The 27,204-nt window shown below is 41.9% G+C and overlaps 1 long non-coding RNA gene across 1 annotated transcript; it reads right to left on the bottom strand.

Annotated features, from left to right (window-relative positions):
- Positions 1–197: 197 nt before the first annotated feature.
- LOC119822155 lies at positions 198–27,204 on the bottom strand. Its single transcript, XR_005286735.1, has 4 exons — positions 27,104–27,204; positions 15,889–15,981; positions 3,828–4,029; positions 198–2,135 (listed from the first exon to the last, which is right to left on the bottom strand). It is a non-coding gene; the product is annotated as an uncharacterized LOC119822155 (long non-coding RNA).

The following is a 27,204-nucleotide window of genomic DNA, read 5'->3' as shown; positions in this document are numbered from 1 at the left end:
CCAGGACAGGCTCTAGAAACTACAGGGAAACTCTGTCTCGAAAAAACCAAAAAAAAAAAAAAAAAAAAAAAAACCAAAAGAAAAACAGCCCTTAAAATTGTATTTTATGCCCTAGAACTTCATCTCACTGCTAAAATCTGGGATCTGATTAAACTCATATACCTTAACATCACTTCATCTTAAGCAGAGTAGCTGGATGTGGGAGATTGTGTGGAAACGACCCCTATAGACTCCTGTATTTGCATGCTTGGTCCTCGGTTGGTGGAACCTCTTGAGAAGGATTAGGAGATACGGCTTGACTGGAAGAGCCGTGTCACCTGAGAATGGACTTTGATGTTTCAAAAACCCACACCATTTCCAGTTAGCTCTCCCTGTCTCCTACTTGCAGATCAAAAATGTGAACTCTCAACTGCTGTTTGTGCCATGTTTGCCTGCCTTCTGTCATGCTCATATCTATGGTGGTCGTGGACTTTCCCTCTGAAACTGTAAGCCCCCAACAAACTCTTTCTTCTATAAGTAGCCTTGGTCCTGGCATTTTTTTCAAAGTCATTGAAAAGTAAATAAAACGCTGGGAAATTTATACTTCAAATCCCAGTAAACATTGGGAAAGAAAGCATTCCAAAGAACTAGAAAAAGCCAGTTATCAATACATTGGCTTTTCAAGTTCCCTTGTATGCCCTGGTGCATAAAGACAAGACACTGGCAGTCTCTATTAGAGCTCCTTGTTCATATTTAATTGCTTTTGGTGAGAAGACTCGAAGCAGTCTCTGAGCGAGACAACTATGTGAGATTCTCTGCTAAGCTGGATTAACTCGATGCCCCACTATCAAGGGTAAAAAGTATCTATTTGCCTTACCTATGCATGGAAGGCAGAACATTGGAAAGTGTGGGCCCTTTCACAGCCAACCCTTGCTATGGACATCATAGTCTTTAAGAGGGCCAACAGGACCACCTTGTGTGGTCGTTCCAAGAGAAAGAACACAACAAACACCCCATTTTGTGTAACACCCCTCCAAGCAGAGACTTAAAATCAACTGTTGTTCATCATCCATCATGATTCTGTGGTTTCAGTAAGTTCAAGTAGATGGTTCTTCATCATGGGAGGCCAGTTGCTGGCTGTTGTCACGGAATGGCTTAGCTGGACCATGGTTTATAAGGTATCACTTGCATACTTAGCAATGGGTAGAGGCTGCCAATGGGATTCTCTGCTAGGGCTGTTGACTGAAGGACCTTAGTCCTCCTCCATGTAACATCTTCATGTGGTATGGGCTTCCTGCAGCATGGTAGAGGAGTTCCCAAGGAACTTTCTGGAAGAGGGCAGCTGAAGATATTTGAATTCCTATTCTAGGAAGCTACACCACATCTCTTCCACCACATCCTATGAAGGAGTCTCAGTGTCAGTCTAGAAGCAGTTTGGGAGAGAGTGTTATTCATGAAAGGGAATTATTGAAGCTGGTGACCACTGAGACCATCTGTGGAGATTTGTGATGATGGGTTGATGCTCTGGTTTGGGGAGGATTGTGAATTTTCTTTCCATGGGAGCTACATCACGGAGGAGCCGAGAATAGGCTCCTGGGATCCCATGACCACGAAGGTGTGTTCCCAGGAAGGTGAACCTCCTTCCACTCCAGGAGGTGAAGATCTTTCTTTCTTCTCCTTGCCTTGTTTGCATTGTTCAGCAGAGAAAGAAAACTAGTGTCTGCTGAAAACTGAAATCCAACACATAATTGATGAAAAAGTAAATGAATAAACAGCGTATCAAACTGGTTTTGAAGTTTTTCATGAACATTCTCCTACCCAAAGTTAAAAAGTTGAGTGCAATAATGTTTCAGCTTAGTTAGCAACAATGTTTCACCTTAGCCACAATGTTTCACCTTAGCAACAATGTTTCACCTTAGTTAGCGACAATGTTTCACCTTAGTTAGCGACAATGTTTCAGCTTAGTTAGGAACAATGTTTCACCTTAGCTACAATGTTTCACCTTGGTTAGCAACAATGTTTCACCTTAGGGACAATAATGTTTCATCTTAGTTTACCTTAGTTCTCTGTTCATTTGAACAAGGTTTCCTTCCACCTTTCTCTTTGATGGGAATGAGCTCAAATGTTAATTATGGAACTGGCCTGTGTGCCTCCACCTGGAAAAATAAGAAAAGAAAATGCGAGGGCATTCTTCTAGGAAATAAGTTTGTGGCCCAACTGGAATAATCGTGCTTAACTTCACAGCTTGCTTTTCTGCTTGACGACCTTCGATTATTTTAGTTTCATCTTGTTATTCCAGCTTATTTTCTCTTTGTCCCAGTTTTCTGATATATTTTTATTTTTTTTTGTCTTGCTGTGCTATGTGTAAGGACTTCCTCAAATTATTTTCAGAATGAGGCTGAGTTTAAACAAACAAATGTGTCCTTAATTCACAATAGCAAGCCTTGAATTACCTTAGGCCTTTCCTTTCATTGTTTCCTCTCCATCCTTCTCTAAGGCATTAGCTCACCCTACACTTGTCCTTCCAAACAAGTCTCTTCCCACATGTGTGTTCACATTGATGTGGGAGGTTGCACACGTATTTGTGTGCATGTGTGTGTGGAAGCCAGAGGTCAATCTTGAGTGCCTCTCCACTCTGTTTTTGAGACAGGACCTCATACTGGCCTAGAATGCAATGATTAGGTTAGGCTCGCTAGCTGACGGGCCCCAGAGATCTGCCTATCTCTGCCTTTTCAGTGCCATCTCTGTGCTCAACATTTCCACATTACTTACGGTGCTTAAACAAGGTCCACGTGCTTAAACAAGGTCCACGTGCTTATACCGCAAGCACTTTGCTGATGGTATCATCTCCCCAGCCCACACCAGATCTCTTTACCCCAAGATCTGTCATGACAGATGTACGCTCTCATGACTATAACAGCAACAGTTGGCTTTTGATTATATTAGAAAAGTCCCATGAGCGTTGTGTGTTTTTGTAACCTGAGCTTTTAAGGTAAAAGCCAGACCACTAGCAGCTGCAACAAGTTCTTCTCAGACACCTGTCCTTATACACTAATTAAAGAAACAAGTAAGGGTTGGGGAGATGGCTCAGGGCAAAATAGTGCTTCCTGTGTGAGCATGAGGACCTCATCTTGCATGGATAAATCATTGTTCTTAACTTTTCCTCTTAAGTCACTTTGGATGCCCAGAATAGAAGAACGCTGGACAGACCCCTCCCCATTATGAAGGCAAAAGCCTAGAAGGCCCAAGCCTTATCCCAGAGCAGATGTAATCACCTCTTGAGAGGCATCTTATTTGTCCACTCAGTCATTCACATAAAAAGACTGCATGTCTTGTAATCCTAGCATTAGATGAACAGAGACAGGAAGATCCCACAGGCTCACTGGCCTACCAGACTTGCCTGAACTCAGTGAGAGGCCCTGTTTCAAAGCAATAAGGTGGAGCACAATACAGGAAGACATCCTATGTCTTGTTCAGGACTCTGTATACACACACACAAGTGACTATGTTTGCACACTCACATGCACACACACATACACAAACATGTACAAAATATGTACAAAAAGACAAATATCAAGCAACAACAAATAAACAATAAGAAGAGATTTGTTCAGTTCAATATGGCCACATAGAAAAGGCAAACAAATGAAAGGGTAGAGTATCTCTAAGTGAGTCTTGGAGTACTGACAGGAGCTTTAGGTTAAAATAGAGGTCAAGAAGGAGGCATCGCTATGCAGTCCTGGTAGAAGGTAGCATCCCTTATCATTGGCTCAGCTCTGGTCCTACAAGGTGATTTGAAGATATCCTTGTTGCTTGAGGGGATAAAATAGTTTTCAGGAGATGATTACTTCGTCTCCAGTAGAAGGCCCTGCCCTCCTGGATAGCTGTTTTCATAGTGAGAGGGATGTGTCCTTCAGAGTTCCTCTATTCCTGGAATCCAAGGTAACTCAAGAAGAAAGATGAAGGGTCGTGACTTCTGTTTGCACCTTCAGCATTTAAAGGCAGTGAGACAGGTTAGACAGCCACTTCTTGAGTGATTAGCATACTGACCTGCAAAGTAAACAGATGACCCAGTGTAAAGGAGACAGACACAGAAAGAAGGCAGAGACATCAGGCTTTGATGTTTTATTTAGTGCCCTGTGGGTATGAAGCTAGAAGTATTCTCTGTCTCGTTGGTCCCCCTGGACCGTTTTCCCTCTGTCCACTGAGTCCCTGCATCTGTGTATGAAATAATCACTCAGAGGCTAAATATTAGTTACAGTTATTTGGTCAATGGCTTAGGCTTCTTGTTGGCTAGTTCTAACTATAAATTAACCCATTTGTTTGTATTTTACTATGAGGCTTGTGGCTTGTTATATCACATCTTGCTTCCCTGGTGACTACATGGTATCTTTTCAACTCTGCCTTCTCTCTCTCTGTATCTTTGTTTGGACTTCCCTCCTAGCTATATTTTACCTGGCCGTTGGCTGAAACAGATTTATTCATCAACCAATAAAAGAAACACATACAGAAAGACAAGGACACGCCACATCATGCGTCTAGGTGACGAGCAGAGCCAATACATGTTAGTAAAAACAGCCTCCAACTGTCTATTTCATGCCTGCTTCTGAGCATCTAGTCCTATATACCTGAAGAAATTATCCACCTGGAAATACAAATGAATGAACTTTTATTCTTCAATGATCCTTTTACTGAATTAATATTCACTTTTCTACACCAATTTGATGATATACTGGCATTACCTATGAAATAATTGAGTCATGCAGCCTTGCTGGAGACAGACTTTACCCGGTAAGCCAAGTTTTATGCGCCCCCAAGAGGCAACTTTGGCAGTTTCATCCCCTAATAAGCCTTTCTTTCTACCAACAGGGTGATCCGGTTTGGTTTTCTCACTGACAGAGGAAATACATGCCTGGTTCAATGAAAATAGTCCAGAGCACAAAGCTGGGGAGCTCACAGGTCCCAGGAGTGAGCTTACCATGATTATTCTGGGAAAGGGACATATTATCACACTGTCTCTCACTTTCTGTCTTTCGACTGGTAGATTAGTGCAGCCCTCATTTGCAGAGGATGGTGGCTAATGTGGAAGCTCACAACTGGTCAAAGTGCAGAAGATAAGCATTGTGGAATGCTCAGCCACAAGGATGTCTACACCACGCCACACCCCCAAAGGCTCAGGGACCATCGTGGAAACGGAGATGGTGGAAAGAATGTAAGAGCCGGAGACTGAGGATGATCGACGTGAAACTGTGTCTTCTGGGTGTTACAGGCCTGCTGCGGGGCTCCGAACTCACAGCAGCTCTGGTCACCTGACAAGATCCATACAAACCAAACCAAGCAGCGTTCTGCATGAAATGGGGAGGGGTTTTGAGGCCCCACTCCTAACTAAGAAGCTATTTACAACTGTTGGCTTCTGGGAAAGGGTCAGTTTTCTTTAAGGGTGTGGCTTCTTGTAGGCCAATCATGTCCCAGTGGATGGCCACATGCCCAGAAGTATATGAGAAGCAAGAATTGGAGTTGATGGGTATTTAAAAAGAGACAGAAAGTTGGTGGATAAGGACAAGGGTGACAAACAACTTCACTTGAGAGAAGTTAGAGGAAGGAGTTCGGATTAATATGATCAACATACGTTACATGAACTTCCCCCCAAGTTAATAAAAGTATTAAAAATGTTCTTGAAATCAAAGCAACATATTTATGGTAGTTAGATAAGCTCAGATTATTTTTGTTTCTTTCATAGCTGCCACCTATTCCCCTGTCAAATTAGAAAAGACTCACTGGTCCCATAATTAAACAGTGTCTAGTGAACCTGTCAAATTTAGATAAGTAACAGACCAATTCTCAATTGTTAGGACAGTTTATCTTCACTTTTACCCCCATTAAATCCTTTAATCCATTGTGCACACTGTTTGAGCAATAGCTTTGGTGTATTTCTAGCTAGCTCTTATATCTTAAATTAACTCATTTCTATTAATTTGTGTATCACCATGTGGCCTACTGGTAAGGTTCCAGTGGCATCCTTCTCCCTTGGCAGCTACATGGCATCTCTTGATTCTGTCTACTCTCTCTGTATATCTCTATTTGGATTTCCTGCCTGGCTTTACTCCACTAAACCATTGGCAGAAACAGCTTTATTTATTATCCAATAAAAGCAACCATATACAGAAAGACATCCCACATCACAGAAGGTTATAATGATGTATGTATGTATATATGTATGTATATAAATTGAAGAAAAAGAAGAAGTAAATAAATGAGGGGAGTTGGAGGAAGGGAAAGGAAAGGAGGTAAATGATGTAATTATATTTTAATTAAAAATTCATTTAAAAAGGCAATCAGACTTCCACAACATCCAGATAAACTTTCCACAGCAATGCCCTTTGTTATGCTAAAAGTCTTTCTGTCTCCTTTTGTTCTAATAAACTTTGTACATGGCAAACAAGAGGAAATATCAAAAGAAAAGAGAAGGGGGAAAATCCATATTTAAAATTTAATTTCCTTATCTTCAGGATTTTGTATATTATTATGAGCTTTTTAATTAAAAGCTCATCTCAGATTCAGTTTCTGTATTAAATGGGGTAAGGGGAGATGGGAAGGGTGAAAAGGACTTAAACAGATGTAAATGTGGGAGTCATTAGCCGTTATTATTTCAGCTAAATGATGGCAAATGACACACATACGGGGCAGCACTGTAGGACTTCAGGCTTTCTGTGCTCAGACAGCTTCAAGGGGACGAGAGTCTGCAAAGAGGTGACTGGCACTGCTAAATACTTTAAAAAGAAAGGGAGGAAAATCAAACCCCAGAGGACTTTTGGTATCTTCTGCGGAGGGCTCGGGAGTTTCACCCTCTTCCATCCCTCCTTTGCTGGTTCCCTCCTCCATGCACACCTGAGGGTATCAAGAGGTCTTCTTAGCCCCGTGCCTATTAGGGTTGGTTTTCATGTCTGCTGGCCACAGTTCTAATGACCCCAGATAGGACCCTTACCTGAAAAACTGATTGCCTTAATGGACGCTGGAAGATCCCCTGATTGTGGGTGGCAGTCCAACTACAAAGGGCATGGTAGAAGGAAGAGGTCTTGTCTTTTGCTCCTCTGGTCTTCCCTTCACCATGTTGCTGCTGCTAGGCTTCTAGCATGGACTAAGGACCATAGGCTCTCCAGGAACGTCTCAGGGTTTTGGTGTCGGATTGGGTGAGCTGAGGTACCTACCCAGTCTTGTGGACTAAGTGACTAGCAAGTTTTCAGGCTCCCATGAGAGACAGTCACTGAGGGAGTCCTCCAGCTGCTGAGGCACACAGTGTCAAAGACCAAGCAAGCCCAGGAGCTCAGGCTCTCAGCTGCTCTTAACATTTTGAAAAGACTTATTTTGTTTTTAGGCACGTGCATTGCGTGCGTCCATGTGAGGGAGTGTGCACGCTGTGGGCATGCCTCAGGAGGTTGAGGTACTGGGTTCTCTGGAACTGGAATTCCAGGTGGCTGTGTGTCATTTGAGGGGATACCGGTAATTGAACTCAGGCCCTCTGGAAGAGACACAGGAGCTTTTAATTGCTGAGCTTAACTGCTCAACTCCAGCATCTGTGGTTACTATTTTAATGCAAACTGACTTATCCCATTGGTCTATTCTTTAGAGAACCCTTACTAACACACTTCTATTGCTGGTTTCCCCCTAGCTTGGGTGTTTCTGTACCTCTCTGCCCTCTCATGTTCCTTGGTGTGGCAACTTCTCACTCACTTGTGCTTTCCGTGAAGAACTTTCTGCATTGCTGGAAGTTATCAGCCTTCTTTGGCTCAGTGCCCATTAGGGATCTGTAATGACAGTGTTTACTTTAACTCAGCATCCTGAGATGTGTGTCTCTTGTAATGGTTGGATAGGACCTACCCTAGGCTTGAACATAACACACACAAATCTCAATTCAGAAACTTCTGACCTGGATAAAACTACTTTAATATCTGCTGAAAGAGCCTCTCCCAGGCCTGTCCTGAATTAAGAGCCTTGGAACTAACTACTCCTATCCCCTTCCACTAAGCCAAAGTTAGCCTTCCTGCCTATAGTACCTCGGAGAGACATTGAAAACATCTCCATCCCTCTACAGGACCAAGCTCCTCTGCTGACCTCAGTTCTGCCTGCGACGACTTTATTCTAGTCTGTCCAAAGAAATCCGGTGCTTCTAGAAGTCATAGCTGCCATCACAAGTGTGCACCTTCCAGCAGCATCTCCTCATCTCATTTGAATTCAGGCATCCCACAGGACACAAGGCATCTTGTGGATGGCCTGTTACTTCCATATGATGTGCGGACATATGCAAACTAAGACAAAACTGTCTCTCATGGTTGGAGATGCCATTAGGTCCATGTGCCATTCCTGTATCTTCAGTATTATAGCTGCTGATGCCCCGGAAGAAATTGATTAGACGGAAAGTCAGGCAAGCAAGCAAGCAAGCAGGAAGACAGATAGACAACCACAGACACACAGACACTTCCTTCCCCCTATATACACTTAAGTAATAAACAATTTTTGTTCTAAATGCTGTAAAAAAAAGACTCATTTGCTTGAAAAACAAAGATTAAACACATTCATCCTTGCCCATGGGGAAAGCAACTTTTCATACAGGCTTGGTAGCTTTCATGATGCTGACTAGATATTTGTTTAAGAAGAGGATCTTTGCTCAGTGTATGCAAGGGTGTGGGCAGCAAGAAGGTGTGTGTTGGACGGGTGGGGATCTTCCTTTTCCACAGAAGAGGAGGTTTTCCTACAACAAAGCCACTGTCTTCTGCAAAGGCGAGCTCAATGGCTCACCTCTTATAACAGAATTTCTTAAGGTTTCGAAGTAAGAGATTTCAAAGATCTTAGAACAGTGGTGGAGTGATGGAGGAGAGTTATCTGTCTATGTTTCTTTCATTGGTTAATTAATAAAGAAAACTGCCTTGGCCCTTTAAGAGAACAGAAAATTAGGTAGGCGGAGTAGACAGAACAGAATGCTGGGAAGCAGGAGTTGGGGAGACGCTTCAGGCACTCGCCATAGTGAGACTCCATGCTGCTCCTCTCCGAGATGGACGCAGGTTAAGATCTCTCCTGGTAAGCCACACCTCGTGGTGCTACCCAGATTACTAAATATGGGTTAAGGAAGATATGAGAATTAGCCAATAAGAGGCTGAAACTATGGGCCAGGCAGTGTTTTAAAAGAATACAGTTTCCGTGTAATTATTTCGGGTGTAAAGCTAGCCGGTGGCGGGACGCAGCCCCGCCGCTTTACACTACAGATTGGCGCCCAACGTGGTGACTAAATCCACTTAAAAACCTTGCCCGCTTGGGATCGGAAAGAAAGTACTCTGAGACCATGCCAATGGCTCACTGCTCCCTGCCTGCACCTGGGCAGATGGCGGAATCAGGCTTAGGCGAGCGGGACAGCATTTGCGGATTCCTGCCGCCATAGAGAGAGAGATGTTTTCAGACTGCACGGTGCTCTGCGCTTCAGATTCGGCTGTGACTTGGATTAAGAGAGTTTCTGTGCTACACGCTCAGTATCAAAATTAAACTGCTGAGTGCAGCTCCAATGTGGACTGCTGTGCACCTGGAACTTTGTGCAGCTCAGGGGCACCAAATGACTGAGGCAGTAGCAGCTTTGGCTCTGCTCCGCCATGCTGAACTGTACTGAGCTCAGGCAGGATCTATCGTAATTACCATGATAACAGCGCAGTTAAGGTTTAGACTTGGCTGGAAACAGGCAGTACCGTATTACCTATAAGTGGCGCAACTTAAGTTTTTAAGAAGTGCTTAACATTTTAAGAAATGCTCCTGGATAGTAAAAAATTACAGATTCACAATAGGACAGATTCAGACATATAAGACCCCCATATGGGTCACAATGTTGGATGACTGTACGTAGGCTTGAGAGAGAGAAAAAAATAAATATATAGAGAATAAAGTTAATGCCTTAAAAAAGGGGTAAAGTCTTTAAAGAGACAGAATAAAGTAAAGTGATAGAATGAAAATAAGCCGCATAAAAATGGAAAATTCACAGAGAGTCTGGATTATGTATTTTGTTGTGTTTTCTTTGATTTTTTTGACTGTAAAGGAGCTAAGTACAGAGAGACATTTCATTATATGGGCTGCCAGGCTAGATCAGAATGGACATCTTAACGGTATGACTTCAGGATTTGGATCTAAGAACATGATGCTTTGGAAAAGAGTTTCTTCTTTTGTTTTCACAGAGGGCGAGACTCTGTGGATTGCTTCTATCCCAATATGGTATGATAGACCACGCCCTCCTGAAAGGTTGCTGTGAACATCTTCAAAAAATTACTTCACTCAACTGCCAACTGAGAGGAACCTAGCACACAGGTTACACCATGAAAGACCTAAATAACAGCGCCCCCATTCAGCAGGAAGCAGTTTGGAGAGAAAAAACTGCGCCCATTTTCCCAAATATTGCTTATAAATGTTCTTTTACATTTAAAGGGGGAGATGATATAGATATGAATTTGCATTGGTATAGATTTTAAGGTCAATTTTGTTATATGTATATGTATTTCTGATCTTGATTAAGCTATTTTGATTGTGTAGTTCATTTTAAAAACTGTAATGTATAATTAGGAAATATAGGTTGTTAATGGATAATCATTGATAATAGTTAAGCTTGTAGTCATGTTATTAGATTTTCTAGATATGTAGAGATATATTTCAGTTAGATAGACATTCTTCATATCTTTCAAAGACTGCAGAATATGGCATTTAATGTTTTTAATAACTTAGGGTTTTTCATGACAATGAGACATGTCTGCTCCTGGCAGCACCAGTCTACTTCGAGAGGAAGATGGGCATCGAAGAGGCTACTTATGGAGTTTGTTAGCCATTTGGGCAAGAAACTGCTCTTGCCTGGACTGTTCCATAAACTGGACACAAAGAACCCGCAGAGAGAGGACTGCTGAACTTGCCTAAAGGTGAGATGGTCTTTCGGGGTTCCTGATTCATGGCGAGACATTCTGCAGGACACAGCAGAAAGTGACCGAACTGTCTTTGGAATTTTCTGCTTCATAAAAAAGTCTGCTGGACATTATGGGCCTGAAGCCCGAAGATGGATGCCCCAACGGTACAGAGGAACTTTGGGTGACTGTCCAGGCAGCGAGTTGTCTCTGTCATTTCTAGAGTTTTATAAGTTACTTATTTCTTGTTTACTTAGGTAGCATTGTATCCTTCTGGAGTCTTTGATGGAGTTGAAGAATAAATAGATAGTTATAGATTTCCTTAGTTATGATAAAAGATAAAATAGATTTAAATATTGTAACTGTAATACTTGCTTGATAACTGTTTTGTTATATGTAATTTTGCTATGTTAAAATTGAAGCCTTTCTTTTTTGTTTAAACAGAAAAAGGGGAAATGATGGAGGAGAGTTATCTGTCTATGTTTCTTTCATTGGTTAATTAATAAAGAAAACTGCCTTGGCCCTTTAAGAGAACAGAAAATTAGGTAGGCGGAGTAGACAGAACAGAATGCTGGGAAGCAGGAGTTGGGGAGACGCTTCAGGCACTCGCCATAGTGAGACTCCATGCTGCTCCTCTCCGAGATGGACGCAGGTTAAGATCTCTCCTGGTAAGCCACACCTCGTGGTGCTACCCAGATTACTAAATATGGGTTAAGGAAGATATGAGAATTAGCCAATAAGAGGCTGAAACTATGGGCCAGGCAGTGTTTTAAAAGAATACAGTTTCCGTGTAATTATTTCGGGTGTAAAGCTAGCCGGTGGCGGGACGCAGCCCCGCCGCTTCACACTACAGTGGAGTCAGAGTTCAAAATCTACATGCCTCCTACCACACGCTGCACACTCTGCAATAGGGGACCTCCTCCTTACAAACGGCCTAGGAGTGGAATCAGGACATGAGGACTCAGGTGTGAACAGGGGCATGGTGGAGTTCTTCTCTCCTGCTATCACCTAGGGACTCCAGCTTCCACCCTCTTCACCCTGCCCCACCTTTCTCGTGTGTGTGTGTGTGTGTGTGTGTGTACACGCGTGCATGAGGGCATGTGAGAACATGAAGGCAAACTGAATATAAATTTCATCAAGCATCCAGCTGTTTTCAAAAATCTGTCATCACATACTTGATTGAAAGACATTTTAACTTAACACCTGATCTTTGTTGTATCAACTCCGAGTAAGATGAATCAGATTTTTAGAACTGGAAGGGATTATTTTGGCTCAACTACTTCTCACGTCAATCTAGATTGATTTGCCATATATAATGGGTCAGATCCCTCATGGCCCAGCTTGAATCATCTCTTAAGTTCTGGCTCTGGTGGGGTGGACAGAGCGGACAGAATGCATTGTCCCGCACAGGGTGCTTCTTTTGCCAAGCTCATACCAGGCGCTGTCCTCATGGGCTGTAGTAATTGTTAGTGAGCTACCCAACACCCTAGAGAACAACAAGCGAACCTAGAAATACAGAGGGTGCCCATGCTCAGTGCTAACCCTCAAGCAGTAACAATCCTATTTTTCTTGCTTTTTTCCTGGTTGTTGAGCCATCCAACACACTGTAGATACTGTTCACTACGGCATAGCCTTGCTCTTGTTATGACGCGCCTCCTTCCCCCTTCTCTCACCCATTTTCTTTCTCCAGTTCCTCCATCACGGTCTCCCAGTATGTATGCCTGGCTCAGGCCCTAGTCTTGAAGGAGCGTGACCTAAAAGAGTTGGTACTAATAGTGGATGAAGGAGTCTATCAGAGTTGGGGGTCTGGAAACCGGTGAGTGCAAAATGCAGAGGAGATAGTGGGTGAGAAACATTGGCCTGCAGGAGCGTGGTATTCCCGAAGACTTGTGACCAGTAGCAGGGACATGTGGAAGCTGAGTTGTGGAATATGTGAGAAAACAGGATAATGGTAACTTTAGGTTCTGAGACTGTGAGAATGGGTTGATTTTCTTTCTTTCTTTCCTTCTTTCTTTCTTTCTTTCTTTCTTTCTTTCATTCTTTCTTTCTTTCCTTCCTTCCTTCCTTCCTTCCTTCCTTCCTTCCTTCCTTCCTTCCTTCCTTTCCTTTCTTTCTTTTGAGGGGGTGGTGGTTTCAAGACAGGGTTTCTAGCTTTGCAACCTGTCCTGGAACTAGCTCTTGTAGACCAGTCTGTCCTCGAACTCAGAGATCTGCCTGCCTCTGCCTCCCGAGTGCTGGGATTAAAGGCATGTGCCATCACCACCCTCCCTGGGCTGATTTTCTTAATGATTTTAACAGTCACGGAGAAGTCTCCAGCTCCACTGAGAGATCCATATCTCTTATAACTGTAGGGATTATCAGACTGAAAATCAGACCCAGGATTAAAGGGTTGATAGCCTGCAGATAAAACGTCACCTAAAGTCCATGCCATTTCATACCTGAGACCAAAATTGAGTTGACAGGCCTTAGAGTCTCAAACCTCAATCCTCTCGAATTCCATGTAATTTTAGGCTGCGAGGAGCAGCTTCTTCTCTTTTTTCAGAAGTGAGACCTCTCTTTTGTGTCCAGTGATCCCCAAACCATTGTACTCTAGACAGATACTTTACCAGCTGGTTTTCTGTAAGATATATATCTTCCCAATACTATTGTGTTAATAACCAGAAATTTCCATCTAAAAAAAAGCTGCAGAGAAACCCTGTCTCGAAACCCCCCCCCAAAAAATACTTTAAAAGTAAATAATCTAATCAATAATCTACCCTTTATCCTATTCTTGCTATATCCCCCCTTTTTATCTTTTCAGAATGAAATCACTGAATATCTAACCTCCTTTGTTCAGTTTTTTCATTGACCAAGACCAATAACAACTTGCAGTTAACCTCTGTAAACAATGACAAATATCCATAATCAATTGAATAAACATAAACTTCCCACCCTACATCTTGAGAATGTGAATGCCATATTTTCTAGACTGCTTCCTGTTTTCTGAGAGCAATGGCATCTTTATGGAACCCTGAGAAAATTGTGCCAATAGTCAAGTCTTGGGAAGGCTAGCTATATCATTTTTTGTTTAGTCTAGAAATTATCTGAAGTCTGGCTAGTGTAGTCTGTGAAGCTGGACCATCTCAGCCACCAGTTTTGAAATTTAGATTCTCTCTCTCTCTTTCTCTCTCTCTCTCTCTCTCTCTCTCTCTCTCTCTCTCTCTCTCTCTCTCCATAAATCCTGCCTCTCATCTCCTGCTTCGCTACTGACCATTCAGCTCTCTATTAAACCAATCACAGTGGCACATCTCCACACAGTGTAAAGAATTATTAGACCACAGGAGAGTCTTGTGACTCAGGGTTTAACCTCCTGACAAAGGCACCTCATATACTTCTGGAGTGGCTCAATGGCACTAAGATGTATGGAAAACAGTGAGGAAGGTGTCAGAAAGCATATAGAAGTATGAATAATTGAGTGCTTTATTCTGTAAGAGCGAGGGATCCACTACCTCACTGTATTTCTTGGAAGAGTGAAGAGTCCAGAGGACATCCCTTTCATTTAAGCAATAAGAGGAGGCACTGGTGTTATTGAGGCTTTCAGTAATAACTATCTTCTAGGCTATGGTTCCCCATGGGAGATTGTATCATGGAACTTCCTGGTGCCATAGTGATGGTCAACTTCTGGGAGTGTCAAAAAACAGCACTGAAACAGCAGAGACAATACAGTCACTATCATTGTCATAGGCAGTAAGAGCCTTCCAGTGTGGGATGCCCCTCTAAAAGCTGGGAATATGTTTTATTACCATAAATAAAGAACTTGATTTTGGCCTATGGCAGGGCAGAATATAGCTAGGCAGGAAATTCAAACTAAATACAGGGAGGAAGAAGGTGGAGTAGAGGGAGATGTCAGCAACCACTGGGGAAGCAAGATGTGCAGTAACAAGCATAAGCCTCATGGTAAAATATAAAAAAATAGAAATAGGTTAGTTTACATTATAAGAGCTAGTTAATAATAAACCTGAGCTAATAGGCTGAACAATTATAATTAATATTAAGCCTCTGAGTATTTATTTGGTACCTGGTGGGTGGGAGAGAAGCCTCCAGTTACAGCCTTCTGGGTCCATTCTCTGCAATGTCATAGTATCATGCCAAGTAAATATAACCAATATTCTCCCAATCCTTCCTCATAGGACTTTGTAGCAAAGTAGTTGGGTACTGAGGATATAAACATGCTGTATGGTTTCAAGAACTATTAAGATGAGCTGATATGCATGCCAGTAGAACCAAAATGTCATCACAGTTCTTTCCCTAGATAAAGAAGAGGAGCTGTGGAAATGCTACATTTGTTACTTTTCTTCCTATGAAAAAAAATACCTGACACAAACAACAATAAATTCTGGTGTTTATTTTGCTCTTTTCCTTTTTACACAATTCAGTGTTTTATCGCAAGGAATAGTATCACCCAAATTTAGGGTGAATGTGGTAGTTTGAATGTAAATAGTCCCCAGAAGCTCAAAGGGAGTGGCATATTAGGAGGTGTGGCTTTGTTGGAATAGGTATGTCCTTTGTTGGAGGAAGTGTGCCACTGTGTGAGGCAGGCTTTGAGGTGTCATATATGCTCAGAATACACCCAGTGAGTAAGATTACTTCCTGTTGCCATTGGGTCAAGATGTAGGACTCTCAGCTTCTGCTCCAGCACCATGCCACCATGTCACACCACGATGATAACGGACTGAAACTCTAAAGCTGTTAGGCACCCAGTTAAATGTTTCCTTTATGTGAGTTGCCATGGTCATGGTGTCTCTTCAGAGCAATAGGAATCCTAACTGAGACAGTGAGGTTCCTCATCTCTATTAACCTAATCAGGATGTCACCCAGAGTCATTCCCAGAGGATTGTCTATTCAATGATTTCAAGATCCTGTCAAGATGACAAGTAGGGGGCCCAGTAATGAAGGAGACTTGGGCTGAATCTATTTCATTGCAGAGCTGTGGGGCCTGCATACTCACTTTCTGTGTGATTTCTCTGTCTCTGCAGCGTGGGGTGGAGACAGAGATCTGTAACCTCTGGCAGAACTTAAACTCTTGTGTGCATCTCGTGACCTGTGTTTAAAAAATCCATTAAAATAGGAAATGTAAAGTCAACATACATAAGATTTCTTCCCAAAGTAGAGCCTCTTGGATCTTCTCTCTGAGAGGAGGCTCATAAAATCATAATCCCTTCCAAGCTACAAGGACAGTGGTTCTCAACCTGTGGGTTGTGATTCCTTTGGGGGGTTATACATCCCATATCCTGCATATAAGATATTTACACTATGATTCATAACAGTAGCAAAATTACAGTCATGTGGTAGCAACAAAAATAATTTCATGGTTTGGGTCATGACAATATAAGGAACTATATTAAAGTATCCTAGCATTAGAAAGGTTGAGAACCACTATACAAGGATAAACCCGAGGTATATCATTTTCCAGGTGAGTTACAGCATTAGTGCCACCACCAGAAACAGAGAATGCAGGAAAGGTCTTCTGTATCAGATATCAGGTGTCCTATATAGTCAATATTGTAGCAAAGTTTCTGTAGAAAAATCTATACAGATACAGGGCTAGTTGGTTTAAGGATGGCTAGCCCAAATGCCTCTACCATTTCACGGACATTATCTTTACTGGAAAAGAAGATCTCTGGCCTTTGGTATGTGGCTATTACTTAGCAAAATTTCTTTAAGACTCTTTAATAAGGAGGACCAAAAGCAGTTCAGTGTGTTCTACATGGGCTTCTGTCATCTTAGACGTCTCAGCCAAGAGGGGTCAGCTTTGGCTTTCCCATATTGGTCAGTATTCTTTATGCTTATCTTTTAGTAAAAGCCAAGAAGAACTACTAATCATGACCACCCTTCCCTGAAGCCTGACACTCTCTGTACACCATAATTTAATTTTTACTTGAAACCTATGTAGATAATTTTACTAAATCTCTTTTAAAGACTGAAAATAGAGATTGATCAAAGTTTGCAGAAAACCCACTGTAGATATCTGAGATTCAAATCAGATCTGCATGTCATTAGGATACCATACTTTGTACTTTTTAGTCTAAGATAAATTTAATGTGATACTGTTAATCATTCTCTTGGTATAAATAATACTTTCACAGAATAGTCCTCATTTCATGCTTGTACACTGTTTTGTGTTTGTGTATTTGCTTGCTTCCTTTCTGAGACCAGATCTCATGTAGCCTAGACTAGCCTCAATACATCTATGTCGCTGAGGCTGGCCTTCATCTCCTCATTTCCTTGCCTCCACCTCCTAAGTACTGGGACTAGAGGTAAACACTGCCTTTAACTAGTTTATGATTATGTATGTCAAGAACAACATTCTCCCTCCATGCTTAGGTTACTCTTTTTCCTGAATCACCCTATTAGAATCTTGTGGCAATTTTAAAAGGTGAGTACAATTGTGGACCAAATATAACAGGTGAGAAAACTGAATCTTGAGAGTTTAAGTCATATGCGCAATGTCACTTGGCTGTCTAAACCATATCTCACTACCAACTAAGCTCTACTATATTCTTTAGAAGCTTTCCAAGGGCAAAAGAGCCCCAGAAGCCGAGTGTCTGGGGATAAAAACTGGAGTACAAAGCAGGACATGTAACCACACTGACCACTGACTGTATGAAATACACAGCTGTGGTGCACCCATCTCCGCATGCTGTGCTGCATGCTCTGTGCCACTGTCTTGTCCTTCATGGTGCCACCATGAACACAACCTTCAGGCCCCAATTTCTATGCTTCTGTTTCTCATGGTTTGAGTCCACACAGATCCAAGCAGGAAGCATTCATAGGGGGAATCTAGCACACTTTGGGGACAGCTGTAGTTAGAGGTGACATGTTTTAGAAATGAGACATATTTTCTGGTTGGATCTTTTTTTTTTTTTTTTTTTTTGTTACTTGGTGCTCCAGGAAAATCACAAAGTTATGAAAATAAGACATCTGGCTATTTCACCTTGCTGACAAGTATTCAGAAATGATTGATGGGTCCGGCTTGGGCTGCAAAACACACATGTAGTGATGCTGTAAAATCTTTTTTTAGTTCATAATCTCAATTAAATTCTCCCAAATTATTGATACACTTGGTGAACAAATACCAAACATGAGATTTCGGTAAGAAGGACAAGCCCAGGGAGGTGAACTGAGTTGACAAAAGTGAATTAGACAAATGCTTCAAAGATGGAGCCCTGAGGGTGAGGTCTCTATTAAATGGAAGATGACACATGGGCCAGACCCACCCACCAAAAAACCACAGGCAATTAAGAGGGTAGTAAAGGTGTTTGGTCACGGGAGAGGGTGTGAAAGGATCTTTTAGCTCTAGTGTGCCTCTCCATAGCGTGGATGTCACCACTTTATATAGAAAGCAGCCTCTGAACACCCTTTGGGTATCTGAAGATCTATGAAGCTTGGGAGGACAGGCTTGGAGGATCCACCACTGTGTTTGCGTATGTGGAGAAAAAGTAGAAACGAAGATCTTCCCCAAACACTGTCATGAGGCTACTACCAAATTGCCGTCAGAAAACTCAGGCAGCTCCTCCTAAGTAAGACGCTTCTTTGGAAAGTAAGAAGGATTTGTGGTGAGACGAGAAGGCAGAGGTCCATCTGGAGGAGACAACGTATAATACAAGGGAATGAAAGTGTCTGGGATTCATGGGGGAAGAGGGCTGATGAGGCTGAGAGACAGAAAAGCAGGAACATTGTAAGGAACATGAATTTTATCATGCAAAGCTTTTCAAACCTTCTTATACCCATGGACATTGAAAGAAGATGTCCTCCTTCACCATTGTTGGAAATCAGAGTGGATAAATGGCAGGATTGGTACACATTAACACAAAACAGAAGCAATGGTACAAAACACGGCTATGTTTTCCCATTCATTCTTTTGAAACCATTCTTAGAGGCCATAGACACCTTGGGACAGTTCTGAGCTAGGACCAACTTGCTTACTTTGAACTGAGAAGAGGAAGTAATCACTCTAGAATCCATGGTTACCATAGAAATTAAAGAGACAGAAATGGGTGAGGCTGATGTGGTGAGGCTTGGTGCAGAGAGATTTGACTCAGGTCAGTATCGCTGTAAGCTTACTGGGAACTCTCTCCTAAAACTTGCCCATAGAGCTCACCTTTTCTAAGCAGCAGCAATAATAATAATAATAATAATAATAATAATAATAATAATAAATAATGTAAGTTATACTATACCTTTCAAGCTATCCTAACTAATGGCTTTTTAACATTAAGAAACACTACACTGGGTCCTCGGGTAATGGTTTAGTGGGTATGAGTACTTTCTGTGGAAGCATGAAGATCTGAGTTTGAATCTCGAACACCCATAAATGCATGTGCCTGTGACCTCAGCATTAAGGGGTAGACACAGGCAGGTGATTACAGCTCACTAGCTAGCCATTCTAGCAGAAAAGACAAGCTTGCAGTTTAGTAGAGATCACATTTTAAGGTAGTAAGGCTGAGAGCAATAGCAGAAGATGCCTGTTATTCAGCTCTTATCTCTGCATGCAGGAACACAAACATGTGTATTTGCACAGTCATGTGCACCACACATACACACACACGCACAATACTGTATGTATATGTGTATATACACACATACACATATGCATACACTGTTTATAATTTAAATGTGGTTAAGTAGACTACATCTGGAGGTCATTTCTTCCTGAGGAACTGGGGTGGATTTTTTGGAGAATAGATAGTTGAGATATGCCTGTAAGACTAACTCCAGTGAATGACAATTTATCAAAATGCCTCCATGTAGCTGTCTTGTCACCCACCCATTGGAACTGAGTGGCCAAGGCAGTTCCATTTATTCCATCACATCATGTAAATGGCCCTTGGCAACAGCACAAACTCAGACATCTTTCTTGCACAGCTCCGGGGTGATGTGTAACAAGGGATGAAGATGGTGGAGAGTGGCTGCATCTTGGCAGGTCTAGACCCATGAGCGGATAACTGCATTTGCTCACTCTCTGACACTTTAGTTATTCCTGAGCAGTTTCATAAGTGGGCTCCTTTAGACAAGTTTCTTGTTCTGTCCGTTCCCTCCTTTTTTCCTTTCCTCCTATGTGTAAGTACGACATTGTAAGTATCAACCGCCATTTTGGTATCTCCAACTCTACACTCTTTAGTCTCTCTTTCTACATCTATTGATAATGACAGGGACATTCCATTTCCTCATAATTTCCACCCATTGTCCCTTAGTTCTTCTACATGAGAGGCTGGAGTTGATAAGTCAGAATGAAACTTCATGTTCCACAGGCATCACCGGGAAGGTCCACTTTCTCAGCTCCCACCACCTTCCTTTCTTCTTCTTCATTTCTGCCATCCCTTCCTTGCATAATTGCAAAGTCAGTGAAGATCTTTATCACCAAGAGTTTAGGCAGGTATCAAATGATTATCTTGTTTCTCACCTCATCCTCAGTGGCTAGAACAGTATCCCACCCACACAGAGCTTAGTTCATATTTACTAATCCTTGTAAAAAATACAAGCAGGTAGACTGTTTAAGCCCTTACTATGCAATAAAAGAACAGTAAAGAAACACTTTATATCCCCTGTGTGGGATATAAAGGGAGGTTTGTGCTATGGGCTACTATGTTCTATGGAGAGGATCCCTGGTTCTAGAAGGAAAACTCAGAAAAGGCTTTGCAGAGAATAGCCTTGATATGATTTGATGGATACCTAAGGATTTATTAACAAGGAAAAAGAACATCTCAGCAACAAGAGTTGTACGTGTAAGAGGTACAGAAACCACAGAAAACGTCAAAGGGGGAGAAAAATCGCTAGCAAGGCAGTGTTTTCTGAGCCTTCACTGTATACAAGGGATGCTCTACACTCCTAAGGTATAAGATGACAGGATGTCTGCCACTGAATGAGGATTTCAAGCCTAAGAGAGGGAGATTAAGCAAACCCGAGTTATATCCCTGCATAGACTTTGATCTGTTAATGGCTTGTTATTCACTATCCTTCTACTTTACAAGGAGTAGTCAGCCACCCAGTACTGAGTAATGCATCATAAAATAGCAAGTGAAAAAAATAATTACATGTTCCTAAAATTGCTTGGTGGTTATCCTTGAAATATCAAATCATTCCGATGAATTACTTGGTAATGTAACTTTTCTTTTTTAATTTCATGATAATGTTCCAATTTACTAGTCACAAAACTCCCTGACATCACTGCCGTCCCAGCAGTGTGGATATTTTAAGCAGTTTTGACAATATAATTATGGTTATTAGGTGGATATTTGTTTCCTATCAACTAAATAATAACACCTTGTCCTGAGAATCCAGGTTTCTTGGAACAACCTCAAAGTGCTTTACCAACAAGTATTACTTTTCTAAAGGGGGCATTCAGAGGCCCCCCAGGATACAGGAAGCACATTCCAGAGTATGCATGGAGGGAGGGTGATTAAAGGAGACCTGGTCACAGGGGGAGCTCAAGAGACACAGGAGGGTTGGGACCTGGACATATTATCCCCTATTAAAGGATCTCAGAGAGTGACAGTCCCCATGCAAGAGGGGCAAGGATTTAGTGCTCTCTACTTTGGAAGGCCCGTTCTTAGGACCGGATACAACTTCAATAACCAGGTTATGTCTTGGCAAGTCAACTGTGGTTGGTACAGAAGTTTGTAACCAGTGTATTCTTTTGTATAACAAAATAACATCATTAGAATCATTATTTAAGACATTTAGCTTCACTAGCAATTAGCATTATAGTTACATAAAATAAAAATTGGCTTCTGATTTAGCAGAGAACATCTAGTGTAAAAACAAATGCTGTACGAATTTTACATTGCTATATCTTTCTAAAGAAAAATAATGCATAGCTATATTTATAAAACTGTTCCCTGGGCTGTGAGTATGGCTCGGTGGTTGAATATTTGTCTCACATATGTGTGTGAGGTCCTGGGTTCACCTCCTAACACCATAAACAAAACAACCCCTGCCCCCCCACAAACCCAAACTAACTCCTTATTCCCATTGACTAATAATTTACTTCATATTTAAATGGAATGAAATAATGATGGTTTGAGTATATTCCCTGGTACTGGCCATTGAGGAAAATATGGCACTGGCTTAACGCAGCTTTCCTAGAAAAATGGAGGCTGAGATAGCTTGGGTGCTAATGTTGTTTTCAGATATAAGATACCACGATGGTGAGGGGTGGGTGCTTTAAAAGCTAGGTTTTATTATTCATATATCATGAGGATAACAGGTCAGAAACAAAATGGTAACTATTGCAAAGACTGCTAGAGCTCTCATGAGAGGTATCTTGCCCTGCCATAGACAGCCATCTTGGGTTCGTCAGGAGGCAGAGAAGTTGAGAGTGGGGGTGTGTTAGTCACTTTCTTTTTCAATGTGACAAAATACCTGGGAGAAACAACTTACAGGAGGAGTCGTTTGTTCAGGCTCACAGTTGGCATATAGCTTATTACTGCCCCTATAGGCCAGTAAGCTGGGAGAGCTTTGGCAGAAATGGGGACTAGTTGCTAGGGGTGAAGCTTCGAGTTAGGCACCAACTTAAGTTCTTCCTATTTGACGACATATATAAGTGTTTTCTTCAGCAATAACATCTTAGATTAGCTGGGCAGTGGTGGCACATGCCTTTAAACCCTTGTACCCAGGAGGCAGTTGCTGGAGGATCTATGTGAGTTTGAGACCAGCCTGGTCTACAGAGCGAGTCCTAGGACAGGCTTCAAAGATACAGAAAGAAATCCTGTTTTGAATGCCCTCCATAATGTCATGGGTTGTAGAGAATAACTAATAACCTTGACAATTGGTTGTGGTGTTTGGGGGGGGGGCGTGTTCTCTGGGGACCTTGGCCAATGACTCAACAAGCTATAATTCATTCCTGGCACTGGAAGTTTTGCTTTGAAGCATATTATGGCTAGTTGGGTGCACTGTGTCCCCTTTTATTTGGTGACTCCATTTAGATTCATTTTATATATGTATATATTTTAAGAAGCTTCTATAGTAAGTAGATTTCCAAGTGGTTTTTCAAAAGATTATTAGTACTGGTTGTCTCTCCCCATAATCTCTCCTTTACCTTTCTGTAAGAGGCTTTTTTTTTTCAAGCAAGTGCCATCTCATTCCCCATCCCTCTGTCATCAGAAGTTGCTGTCTGGGTGTATATACTCCCAGATCAGATCCCAGGGGTACCAAGAAACAAGAGAACCAACCAGCAAGTGGCATCTGCTTCAAGATAAAACTCAGAGAAGAAACCCAAACAACAGAGAAGCAGTTGTGGGCTGAATTGTGCCTACCTCCAATTCATGTTTGCAGTACTGGCTTCAAGGAACTCAACACGTAACTTGACTGGAAGATAATCTTTAAGGATATCATCTGTCTAAAGCCTGGTTGTTTGGGTGGATGCCATCCAATATGACCTATATCCTTTTTAAGAAGAAGAAATTTGGACCCAAATGCATTCAGAGAGAAGCACACATGAAGACGGGAAAGATTTCCATCAAGAAGACAAGGAAAGGCCTCAGAGAAAATCAGTCCCTTCCAGTATCTTGTTTTCAGACCTCTGACCTTCAGGATTGCAAGAAGGCATGTTTCTCTTTGAGGGATGTAAGCGGTGGTATCTTGTTATGGTAACATTGTCAGGCAGATGGAGTCACTGTGCAAAGTTGTTCCCAGGGTTATGGTTTACATTAGCACAATGACTCAAACAGCTATGTTATTGAACTAACATACAACTTTTGATAAACAATAGTCTTCATGCACATGGAATTCCCCGCATCATATAATAGCAGTAAAGAAAGCAGGGGTGGGTACAGAGTGTATACTACACTTATAGGCTAAGTGAACGGAAGGGGAAATTTAGGAATGATACATAGTAATTCCTCCATAAAGTGTTTTGATTAGACTAATGAGAAACTATAATTACACAAATCTATCTTGTGCTTACTATTATTTTTTCTTTGATTATTTTGTTCACATTTATTTTGAAAGAGAAAGGATGATTTGTTAAATTCCATGACCCTTCTGGTTGTGTTTATTCCTGTGAAAAATAAAAATCATTTAGAAGTTGCATTAAGAAGGATTCTGAGGCTCTGCCTAGACCGGAGCAGGGTAGCAGTGTTTGACACAGGAGCACAGGCCTGACCTGGATCTTCACGCTATACTTTTGCAGGCTATATTCACCATTTATCCCACAGAGTCTGTGCTGACTACTCTGAGATAGGAATCTGTGCAGTCCATCATCTACATGAGCAATAGTGAGAATGTCTTTGAGTGACTGTCCTGGAAAGACTTGCCCCAGACATACCCAGCTGCACTGAAAGTCAGAATAAAGGATCAACTGGACTCTGTTCCTGATGTGGGTTTAGATTTCTCTGCTCTCAGGACTGGGGAAACCCCTTGTTACTGGGATGTTTCCCAGCAGATCTCAAGCATCTTGGCTTATATTTTCCAAAGTAAAATCAGCAATGAAGCCAGCCTGAAGCCTCACTCCTGGCTATCACTGTGGCTTTTTTTCATGGTCTATTTGAGAAATAAGGCAGTGTATCATTTGTGGGCCCAACTCTGTTTGCAGAACATTGTCGATGTGCGTTTGGTTCTCCTGCACCAACTGCTGAGAAGGCAAGTACAATCAAGTTACTGTTCGCAGAGGAGACTTGATGTGATTTTGTTGAGGGCATGTGGGACACATATTAAAAAACCTAGATTTGGGTCTAGCTGACACAAAACTTTATGACACAGTATATCTGATACCAAACTTTATGGTACACATCATGGTACCTCATTGAGTCACACTGATGTAAAACGACAGTGGGGTGACTCTAGTCTTAAGCTGCCCTGATGTGGGATTCCCCTCTGTATGCCGTGAATACCATTGGTTAATAAAGAAACTGGCTTGGCCTGATAGGGCAGAACTTAGGTAGGTGGGGAAAACTAAACCAAATGCTGGGAGAAAGAAAGAGGAGTTGGAGAGAAGCCATGTAGCCCTACTGGAGACAGATGCTGGGAACTTTACCCAGTAAGCCACAGCCACATGGCGATACACAGATTACTCGAAATGGGTTAAATTAAAATATAAGAGTTAACCAATAAGAAGATAGAGCTAATGGGCCAAGCAGTGTTTTAAATAATACAGTTTCTGTGTGATTATTTCGGGGCTGAGCAGCTTATTACTACATGTCCCAGTTTGGAATTATTCATATTCCACCAAGCAAGTCCCAGCCTCACACCTCCTAGGGCATTTTCTGTTGGGTTCAGAATGTCTACAGTGTATTTTAAGGGGGACAGATTGTCTGTCATGCCTTCAATGTAAAGGGCTCTTTGGGTGAGGTTTTCCCAGGATGTAGACAGTATAATTTCTAAGGCTAGGAAAGTGCTCAGTAAAGAAGAATACCTTGGCTACCCTGCCTGAGAAGGAGTTCAGCAGCCATAGGCAACGGAAAAATAAAACTGAGATGGAAGTGGGGGGGCGGCTCCGGCAGCTCAGTGTTTCTGCCTGATCAGTAAGGCCATCTTGGGCCCTAGCAAAGATGGATAAGCCAACTCTCTTGGTTTATTGAAGAGACACTTGAGATTCCAAGAGGCTATCTACCCGGGGACACCAGCTCCAGCCAACTATCAGTCTAGAGCTACCCAAAGGCATCCCAAGCCTTTTCACCAGAGAAAAGTGCCCCAGCAGTGAGGGAAGATGATGGGAAGAGGAAGAGATGGGAAGATGGAGTGATGCCAAAGCAAACAAAGGCTAACAGGAAGGTGATGTGGGTGTGGTACTGATGGTAGTTGCTCTGCTGGGAAGCTGGCAGCACTTGCCACAAAAGTACCAGTTGTAGAACCCTGAGTATCACAGGCCACAATGAGGGCTCTGCAAATGTTCAGATGATGAATGATTGATGGATGCTTTGATAAGTATTGTAGTGATTTACCTACTCCTATTATAAGAAAAAAATCACTCTATCTCTATAGCCATAAACAAGTTATTTCTATAACATTACTTTAGCCTCTCCCTTTGTGCCATCTATGTATGTATGTATGTATGTATGTATCTATCTATCTATCTATCTACCTACCTACCTATCTATTTATCTATCTATCATCTATCCACTCATCCATCTATCCACAGACCATCTCTCTCTATCTAAACACAGTCTTATATTTAGAGAAGGATAGACCGGTGGATAGCTTGATGTTTGTTGTGTGTATTTGGGGCAGGTGTATGAGAAAGAGAGGTGGAATTCCAGCACTAGACATATACAGTTTAGTTTAATTTCCACAGCTATATTATGAAAATATAACTTGGCTGCATTTATTGATGTGGAACCAGAGAAAAATAAAATCTAAGCCACTTTGCCAAGGTTGCATGGTTAGTTAAAACTGGAAGAGTTGGACACAGCTCTGTGAAATGTCAAACAGGGCCCTGTGGCTGAACCTGTCTGCCTCCCTTCTCTGAACCACCTAGCCACACGAGCCATGCCGTCCAACTGCTTTAGCTTTGGAGAAATTCTCCTTGAAAGGCTGCACAGAACAGAATAACTCTCACAAGTGCTTTGTCAGCTTTGATTGACAGCTTACTAAATATCTCCAGCTTGAAAAGAGAAGAGAAAGGGAAAATAACCAAAAAGGAGTCTGATTTGATGAGATGACTAAAACTTTTAAGCAGGTATCTAATTAAAATTGTTTAAAACCAGTCTGGATTAAGAACACAGTTTAGAAAGCTCTCTTGAATGCACCAAGAATAAAGAAAGGGTGAAAAAGTGACTCAGAGGGTAGAGGCCCTTATTGCCAAGACTAATAACCTGAGTTTGATCCCTGGTTACTCACGTTAGAAAAGAGAACCAACTCCAAACACATGGCAGCACAAGCCCCACCCCACCCTCAAATAAATAAATGGATTAAACTTCTTATAAAAGAACAAAAGTAATATATATATATATATATATATATATATGTATTACAGACAGACAGACAGACACACATGCACACACACAGAGAGACAGACAGAGACACAGAGAGAGACAGAGAGACAGAGAGAGAGAGGAGAGACTGGTGTTGAAGAATATTTGATAGCTCTGAGAATCTATTGGCAAAGTCATATTAAAAGATTTTGAGATTTTTTTATATAAAAGCATGACTTTCCCCTAAAGGTTGGAGCAATAAGAGATAACACAATTTCTATTTGGTAAAATGAAACTTCAAGATCCATTTCTCACAAGACTCAGAGAAGGTAGAGCCTGGATTGTCTCAGCTCCACTGGGGGAGTCCTGGAAACGGAGTGCTCTTCTTGTTCTGAGAGCAGGGCAGGGAAGGACTT

The sequence above is a fragment of the Arvicola amphibius genome, chromosome 9 (assembly GCF_903992535.2).
Source record: "Arvicola amphibius chromosome 9, mArvAmp1.2, whole genome shotgun sequence".
Lineage (NCBI taxonomy): Eukaryota > Metazoa > Chordata > Mammalia > Rodentia > Cricetidae > Arvicola > Arvicola amphibius.
This window is presented reverse-complemented; position numbering and strand designations above follow the sequence as displayed.